Source organism: Pipistrellus hanaki (genome assembly GCF_964339955.1).
Source record: "Pipistrellus hanaki genome assembly, chromosome: 14".
In the NCBI taxonomy this organism is placed as follows: domain Eukaryota; kingdom Metazoa; phylum Chordata; class Mammalia; order Chiroptera; family Vespertilionidae; genus Pipistrellus; species Pipistrellus hanaki.
Genome location: NC_140516.1, coordinates 10199170 through 10207414, shown reverse-complemented (window position 1 = coordinate 10207414; position 8245 = coordinate 10199170). Strand labels below are relative to the sequence as shown.

The window sequence follows — 8245 nt, the reverse complement described above, 5'->3', positions numbered from 1 at the left end:
GAACGTTTGATAATGAGAGTCTGAATTGGAATCAGGATTGACCTTGAGCTAGTCACTTAACAATACACTCTCCTCTGAAGAGGGGGTGGCAATAGCACCTAACTCCAGGCAATGCGAAAATTCAGTAAGTTAACGCTCAGAGGCCTTCATCAGAGTACCCAGCACTCAGTAGGTACAAAATAATCGTGGCTTCTTCCGAGACCCCACAGGGATCCAACCTGCCTTATTATTTCCCTGAAAGATGAACAGAGACAGCGGGGGCCCAGGGTCCCCCAGGAGGCTTGGGTCCAGGTGAGATTTCTTCGTCTTGCTGCCATCAAGTGTCATGCTTGCCCGTGGGAAGAGCTGGAATTCTCTGATGCCCCATGCTGCAGAGTGATGAGCTTGCTTTTGTGCTGGGCTGGGCTCCTCTGCCATCTCTAGGAGCTTCCCAGTTCTCAGATGTAAAGGGAACTGGGTGGGGGTGGGGGTGGGAGTCTTCTGGACAGGAGCTTTTAAACGCGAGTGACCATCCCCAAGGTCACCTGCCTCCTCTACCTCTTGGAGGCAGTGAGCCCTAACTCGCTGAGAAATGTTCAGAGGACGGAGCTTCCTGACCTAGATGGTCATCAAAGCAACAGGAACTGGTCTAGATTCTGCCCTTCAGGTTCTTGACCATCAGACATTCTGCCCTGTAGTTTTGAGGGTGGCACTGTGGCTGTGGCAATGCTATGAATTGCTGGGAGCGGAGGGCAGCTGTGGCTCCAGCCACCATTTAGCAAGCTGAGTTCTCACCTGCCATCCCTGGGTCAGGCCAAGGGTTTCTCAGGTCCTTGCTTAGGAAACTGAGCCATCCAGAGGCTGAGGGGGAGGGGTTTCCTCCCACAGGAATGCGCTGGGACCATGCCTCCCTGGTGTCCCTTGAGGTCTGGAGCTTTCATACCATCCATCCTCTCCAGGGATGTTCAGCAGCCACCTGTGCCAGAGCAGGGAGAACGCGGTCCCTGTGACAGTTCGGGAGACCGAGGCCCAGAAAGGAGTGCCTTCCCTGCACCTAATGGCACCGGGAGGCGGGATTTCCCCTGGAAAACCAAGCAGGCTCCCCCGGCATCCCCAGGCCCCCTCGTCCCGTCCTGTGGACCTGAGTGGCAGTCCTCTGAGCCCTGGGGAATCCGGGCTGAGTTCGCGGGCTGTCAGGCTTAGAGAATGAATTCAGGGCTGGCAAATGCATTTTGCCTGCTCTCCCTCGGCGGCTAAAGGAGTGATCTCGCTGGCCCTGAAGGAGTTCAAGCCAAGGTCAGAGCAGCTTTCTGAAAGATGTTTAAAATGGGGCCAAGGAGGGTACTCCTCCGTCCCGTTTCCGCATGGGCCCAGGGTTTGTGCTGATCACTGCCCCGGAGGCCGGGGGTCGACCCCCGAGTCTTCGTGGCACATCCGCACTCCCAAGCGGGCCTCGTCCGTCAGGCAGCGGCCCCCGCCGAGCCAGGACGCCTTCCTGCTAGTGCTAGTCTCAGGCCCCGCGGGAGACCCCCGCCCCGCCGCCTCCCGGGGTCCGCCCCCGGCGGTGTCATTGTTCTCTGACGTCACGCCGAGGCCCCGCCCCTCGACCCCCACTCTCCCCCTCACCCCCACCTCCAGCTCCAGGCGCCTAGGACCCTGCAGCCTCCTCCCAAGCCTCGGCCAGGCAGGGCTCCCCCCGCCGCTCGGCCGGGGCTGCGCCCCCTTGCGCTCTCCCCAACTTGCCTTTGTTATTCCAGCTCCCTTCCTCGCCTCGCCTCCGACACCGCGGCGGACCGCAAAACACGGAGAGCGGAGCCGCCGCCACACCTGGAGCCCGCTCCGGGAGCGGGGCTGGGGCCTCCCCGCCTGGTGCGGGAAGGGGAAGCGCGTGCGGGCACGCGAGTGTCGGTGTCTGTGTGTCCGACCTGTGCTGCTCGCGAGCGGCGATTGTGATTTGGGACTGAGGCACCATGAGTGGTGGGCTGGAGGGAGGGGTGTGGAAGGGGAAGGGAGGAGGAGGAGGAGAAGGTTTGTTTGTGTGTGTACGTGAACGTGAGGTTGTGGTGGTGCACAGGGTAATGTTTTGTGGGTTTTTTTGTGTGTTTTTTTTTTTGTGTGTGTGTGCCTGTGAAATTGCGTGCGTCTGCGCGTGTGCTCGCTGTGGCCGTGCACACGCATATGTGTTAGGGTAAGTGTGCGTGTCTGCGTGTGTACGCGGGAGGAAGCGTGCTCGCAATACTGAGCGTGGGCGCCCACGCGGGTGCCATTTGTGTAGGAGTTTCCGCGTGAGTGGCAGGGGACGGGAGCCAAGGTGGGCGCCCGCTTAGATGCTCTGGGGGGGGGCGGGGTCTGTGAGAGAAATGCCGCGAGTGGGAGCACCAAGCTGCGCCGCGCGGGTGCCAACGCTCCCTGCAGACCCCGAGGCGGTGTCCAGCCCAGACTGAGGGCTGGGCCCGGGTCCGGGCGCCTCCACCCCGCCCGCGAGGACTGGGCCCTAGGCACTGCCTAGGGCCTTCAAGGGAACCTACACGCCCCCGGAGGCGATGGGTGCCCGAGCCAGACACACCACGCGCACCTCTCCTTCCCAGCCGTCGGAGTGCGGCACACCAGGCCCCCCCCCCCCCCCCCCCCCCACACACACACACATCGCCCTTGGTGGTGATGGTGGTGGTGGAGAGATGTCCCCTGCTCGCCCCTCCCACCCGTCCCCGGGCTTTGGGAAGAACCCCCGAGGCCCCCGCAGAGGAAGGCGCAGACGACCTTGTTAGCAACTCGCTCACCCCAGATTAGGGGACCTAACTGGGTCCGCAGCCTGGTGTGCATTCCAGTCGGGGGCGCGTGCCGCCGGAGGGGGCGGGGGTCACTCCAGTGAACCGGGTGGTTTTAGCCCTCTTCCCAGGGTGGTCCCTTCCCAGCTCAGCATTTCTCTCCTCCAAAGTTGCTGGGATAGCGGAAGGGGCGGTAAGGGAGCAGCGGTGGGAGTAGGAGAGAAAAGGGAGGTGGGTGGCTGGGGTGGGGGGTGTTACGTGAAGTCCATCCATCAGAGCCAGGAAGGGGGAAAGCTTGAAGAGGGCTCAGACCGAGGAGCGGGCGAGAAAGAAAGCCAAAGAAGGGAAAGGAGAGGAGGGAAAGAAAGAGGAGAAAGGGAAAGGGAAAGAGAGCGGAGAGCGCGCGCGAGCAGAGAGCCGAGCGGCGGCGGCAGCGGCAGCCGCAGCGGCGGCGGCGGCCGCGGCGGCTCGGCGCTCCGGCTCCGTCTGGGACTCCGCGCCGGCTTTTGCGGGCGGCCGGCGGCGCGGGGCCCTTTGGAAATAGAATAGCCAATGTAATCTGACACTTCAACTTGCTCGGCTCCGGGCGAGTTGATTCACTTACTCACCCCCGAACGCCGAGTTCCTTTTCACTGTCCGTGGACGTTCCACCGCGAGCGGCGGCGGCGGCGATCGGGAGCGGGCGGCGGGCGGCGGACGGCGGGCGGCGGGTGAGCGGCAATCAGGCGGCCGAGCTAGCGAGCGGCGCCGGCGCAGCGCGGCGACCCCAGCCCGGGTCCGCGCGGAGCAGGAGCCGGAGCGGAGCGGATCTCAGCGCCCTCGCAGCGCGCCTCCCCGGCCCGAGCCAGCCCTGCGCGGCGGCGGCGGCGCGTCCTCCGGCGGCGGCAGCGGCGCTCGCGGTGCCTGGTAAGTTTGAAGCCAGACCAGGGCGCCCGCTGGCCCCTGGCCTTCTCCCCCGCTCGCCGTGGACTCGTGGGGTGCGAGCGTGGGGCGCCCGATGCTCGGAGCTTTTCCGTCTCAGGGTCCACGGGGGCGAGGAGAGCCAGGCGGGCGAGCGGCCGGCAGCCGGAGCTCCGCTGCGCTCCCGGTGGCGGCCGGGGGCCGAGGCCCAGGCGATCGACGATCGCCTGGCTGCGCGGAGCCGGCGGGGGCTGCCCGTGGGGGCCGGACGCACCGGGTGTGCGGGACCGGCGGGGCTATGTGCGCGCCGACCCGGTGCCCGCCTCCCGCGGGTGCGTCTCCTGCCTCCTTTCCCCACCCCGGGCCCGGGCAGGAGCGGGGCTCGCGGAAGGAGGGAGGGAGCGAGCAAGGACTGGGCTGGGAACACCTCCTCCGTCTCCCTCGCTTCCTTTGCGAGGACGCCAAGTTAGGAGCCTGTCTGTGCGGGGACCGCCAGGGACCGCGGCGGATTTCGGGGTGGCGGGGGGTTGGCGGCATGAAGTTGTGCATCTACATATCCAGGGGAAACACACACTTTTGCAAACGGGAGGTGGGGGCGCGGTTAAGTTGTGTGTGTGTGTGTGTGTGTGTGTGTGTGTGTGTGTGCGGATTGCCCGGGGAGACGGGGTGCGCGGCGGCGGCGGCGTTCCCCACCGAGGGGTGTGTGTGTGGGGCTTCCTGTGGGTCTCCGAACCCCGAGGGGCATCGAGGTAGCGCCTGGATCGGGGCTGCCCGGGCCGGGAGGGGAGCCCCGAGGGGAGATCTGCGTGTGCGCGCGCGCGGCGCAAATACGAAAGTAATTTCCCCGGTTCTTTCTTCCTCTTCGTCTCCGGCGGCGGCGGCGGCGGCGGCGGCGACGGCCGCCCCCCGGGAGCAGGAGGCCAGCCGGGGCGGAGGTTGGGGGGCCGGGCCAGGGCTGGAGCCGGGGTGGGGGGCGGGCTCTGGGAGCTTGCTTCACATTCCTGGCGTCCGGGCTGGGGAGAAAGCCGTGGGGAGCGCGCCCTCGGCGGCGTCTGGGGCGCGCGTCGCCCCCTCGCCGGGGACCTCTGTCCGGGAAGCCCGGCGGGCGGGGAGCAGGCCCAGCGAGGAGCGCAGGCTCCCGCTCGGGAGCCGCGGGGGCGCGGGCGCGGGGCGGCCGCCTGCCTTCCCGGCCATTGTGCGCCGGCGGGTTTTCACGGGAGACTGCCCCGGAGCCCCGGGAGAAGGCCGGGAGCCGGCCTCGGCCCCGGGTTGAAAAGACACTCCAGGAATGTAAACAACCCGGGCGGGAGCGCGCCGGCCAGGGCGGCCGCCCGGGCCCCCCAGCCCTCCCCGAGGGGCTCCCCGACGGAGGGGCCGCCCGGCCCTCCCCCCTCTACCTGCCCCAAACTTTTCTTCCTCTGCTTCCCTTCCCACCTCCACTCTCTCTCCCGTGGGGTCCAGAGCGAGGGCCACCACTCCCCAGGCGCGGGCCCAGGGCCGCTGGCACCCGGTGCCAGACCCCCCGAGGCCTGGCGGCCTGGCCCCTGCCTGGGTGTCCAGAGTTGCGGCTGCGCCTCCCCGGGAGCCGCCAGCTTCCAGAGCAGGCAGCGCCTGAGTAACTGGGGCTCCCCAGCTTGCTCGCCTGCCTGCCTGCTTGCCTGCCTGCTTCCCTCCCTCCTCCCTCCCGCTGCTCCTTCCCCCGCCCCCCCCTCCTCTTCCCTGACTGCTTTTCCAATGCCCTGACATGAGGGAGGAAGATTTAACTTGGCAGCCCAAACAAATGTTCTCTCAGAGGTCCTCCAAGAAGCCGGCGGCTGGGCTGGCAGGGCGAGGGCACTGCTCCGCCAGCCCTTTCCTCCTCCCTGTTCTGCCATGGTCCTTTGGAGCCCCCTGGGCAGAGAGATGCCCAGGACATGGGAGAGGAAGACCCAGCACCACAGATCTGAAAGGGTAGTGGGAAGCCTCCTGCGGAAGCCACCACCGGCTTGGTGCTGGGTAGGAGCCACCGGAGCCGCCTTGTGATGCCAAGGGTTTTCTGGAGGACTTTCTTGAGCAACAGTTTGCTGCAACCTGGGGACAGGGCCTGGTGGACCAGAGGGCTAACCAGGGCCGCCGCCTCCTCCTCCCTGTGGGTGTGAGGACAGGCTGGTTACACAGGTCAGGGCAGGAGGCCAGAGGCTGTTCCCTGAGGAGCCTGCCTTTGCTTATTTTTGTTTTTTTTGAAGGTGGAGATAAAGAGGCAGGCGCTCTGGCTGCAGAATGGGCAAGCTTGGCTGGTGATGAACTCCAACTTGCCTTCACTGGTGTTTGTATGGTTCGGGGCGTTTAAAAGTGGCTTGTAAGCTATCTGGGGAGTTTAGAAGAGGGATCAAGCCCCTCATTTTGTCCTGGCTGCTTTTGGAGGGGGTCCAGAGTTGGGGGGAATTCCTGGCCCCTGGCCTGCTCGCTTGCCTGGCCCTGGTAAGTGTGGTTTGTGAATGCCCCAAGCCTGTGCTGACCTTTCTTTCTTCAAGTTGAGGATGTTGAAACACAAGCATCAAACAAAAGACACATTGAAAGCTGTATCTGCCACGGAGCACAGAGCATGGAGCACGTGTGACTTTGGGGCCAAGGGAATGCGTTTGGAGGGAGGTGATGTTTTCTTCTGAGTTTTATGATTTCGGTTGGGTTTTGTTTTTCCCAAAAGGACAGAACCATCTCCTTGTCCCAAGTCACGAGGTTATGAAATGCTGTTTTCACATGCAAATCTCCAAACTTTCAACTTCTGAGAGTTGGTGGCAGGGACCTGGGGCGGGAGAGTAGGGGAATTTCAAAAGTTTTAAATGGCCTTGGATTGAGTTTTGAGGCACTCAGCCTGCGGCTCGCAGAGAAAAGTTGGGAATAAGGAATTACTGGACTTTTTGCTAACTAGCCCTGTCTATGCAGAAAAGGATTGCTGGCTTATTTGTGGGGACAAAATGCCCCCTTTTCCCCCCAAGGAAAGAGGGAAGGCCAATCCTCTTCACAGCCAGGAGCAAAGTCAAGAAAGGCCCAGAGACAGTGGGGTTTGGCCAAGGACCCATGGTCTCTCTCTCTCTCTCTCTCTCTCTCTCTCTCTCACACACACACACACACACACTCCCCCAGCAAAAGTCACTCAACATTATCTCCATTCCTGGTCCCCAGAGATGGGCCTCCACCGGACAGGTGTCCATTGTCAGCTGACCCTGGAAAATTGCAGAGGGAAGGACTCCACTCGGAAGAGCTGCAGACTTCACTTTCCCCTGATTGACAGACAGAGATGGGAGGTGGATAAGGAAGGCAGACACCATGAGGCCCGCTGTGTCCTCTAAGAGTTTTGTCACAAGAGTGCCCGAGTGTGAAGCCACTGATACTAACTTCTCTGGCTTTGGCCAGAGTCCAGGAGACGCTGTGACCCCAGGCTAAGGGAGAGCCGTTGCTGTAAGGAATTCAGGAACCAACAAGTTAATTTCCGGAAGCTTCTCTGGGCACTCCGTCACGGAACCAGGAAGCAGGGCCTGCCAGGCCAGGACTGGGTCCCATACGTTTTCATTCATAACTTTGCTCCCAAGGGCTCTGGCCTGGCTTCTATCGCTGCCTCATCTTTACGAGGTTCCTTCGGTTTTGTATGGACAACAAAGGCCGGGCTGCCGTAATTACCCCGGACACCGCTGCAGTCTCCTGGTGACAACTCTGGCCTCTCAGCAGGACACTGTGGCCTCAGCCCACCCTTTGGGGGTGGGGGTGGGGGTGGGGAGGGCTCTCTTTGTCCCTAGAGCCCACGAGGATGAAGGGGAGACAGCCTAGTCAGGGCTGTAAGCTCCAGGGAGGATTCTAAGGTATGAGGTTGGGCCCTGCCCTCAGGGAGAATAAAGCAAGGCTGGAAAAAAACAGCCCCAGGCACAAGCTCTGGAAAAAGTCGAGAAATCCTTGTGATGAGTGGGTCTTCCCATTACCTGAGGCGATGGGGGAGAAGTGTCCGGAGGCTGTAGCTGGCTGGCTCCTTTGGGCCAGTAGCTTCACTCGGCTGGGCCTCAGTGTCCTCATCTGTAAAATGGATCCAAAGGCAGAACCCCTCTCACTCACTTGGTTGCTGTGAGGATGAGACAGTTGTTGTCACACGGGAGTCCTGGGAGTGTATCCCCCAGAGTCCTAGCACAGGATGGACGGAGAACAGAGGGGTGGGATTGGGGTGCTAGAAGCATTTTCCAGGTGCTGTTCTCCCATCCAACCTACCTCCCTGGCGGCTTATTGTCTAGCCTTGACTTGCATGTCACCACCTAGGGGCAGCTCTGCCTTCCATGGACAGCTCTGGCTGTTAGCATGCTCTACTGCATGGCCTCCCTTCTGGAAACCAACACCTCCTGACCCTCACTCTGCTCCTGCAGGTCCCAGCTTTGTTCTTTCCGGAATGATCAGAGTCAAGCCCCCAAGGATGAGGGAGGCAGAGGCTGACTGGGCTGTAAGCTCCAGGCATAATCTGAGTTTGGACCCTGCCCAAGCAAGCCACACTGTTACGGGATGGGGGGGGGGGGGGTGGTCGGGATGGGCGGGGGGGCATCCTTCAAGTGGCTGCTTCTAGCCTTATGGGGCGTGAC

The 8245-nt window shown here is 62.8% G+C and overlaps 1 protein-coding gene across 4 annotated transcripts in view; it reads left to right on the top strand.

Moving 5' to 3' along the window:
• The first annotated feature begins 3094 nt into the window (after window positions 1–3094).
• ZMIZ1 (zinc finger MIZ-type containing 1) overlaps window positions 3095–8245 on the top strand; it is a 212546-nt gene continuing 207395 nt past the window's right edge. For 3 of the 4 annotated variants that reach the window (XM_084904658.1, XM_084904659.1, XM_084904657.1), the window contains exon 1: window positions 3098–3653. The gene's annotated coding sequence lies outside the window, so the exon portion shown is untranslated. Of the gene's footprint in view, window positions 3654–8245 lie in introns of all 4 variants that reach the window. The other variant, XM_084904660.1, reaches the window with a different exon arrangement.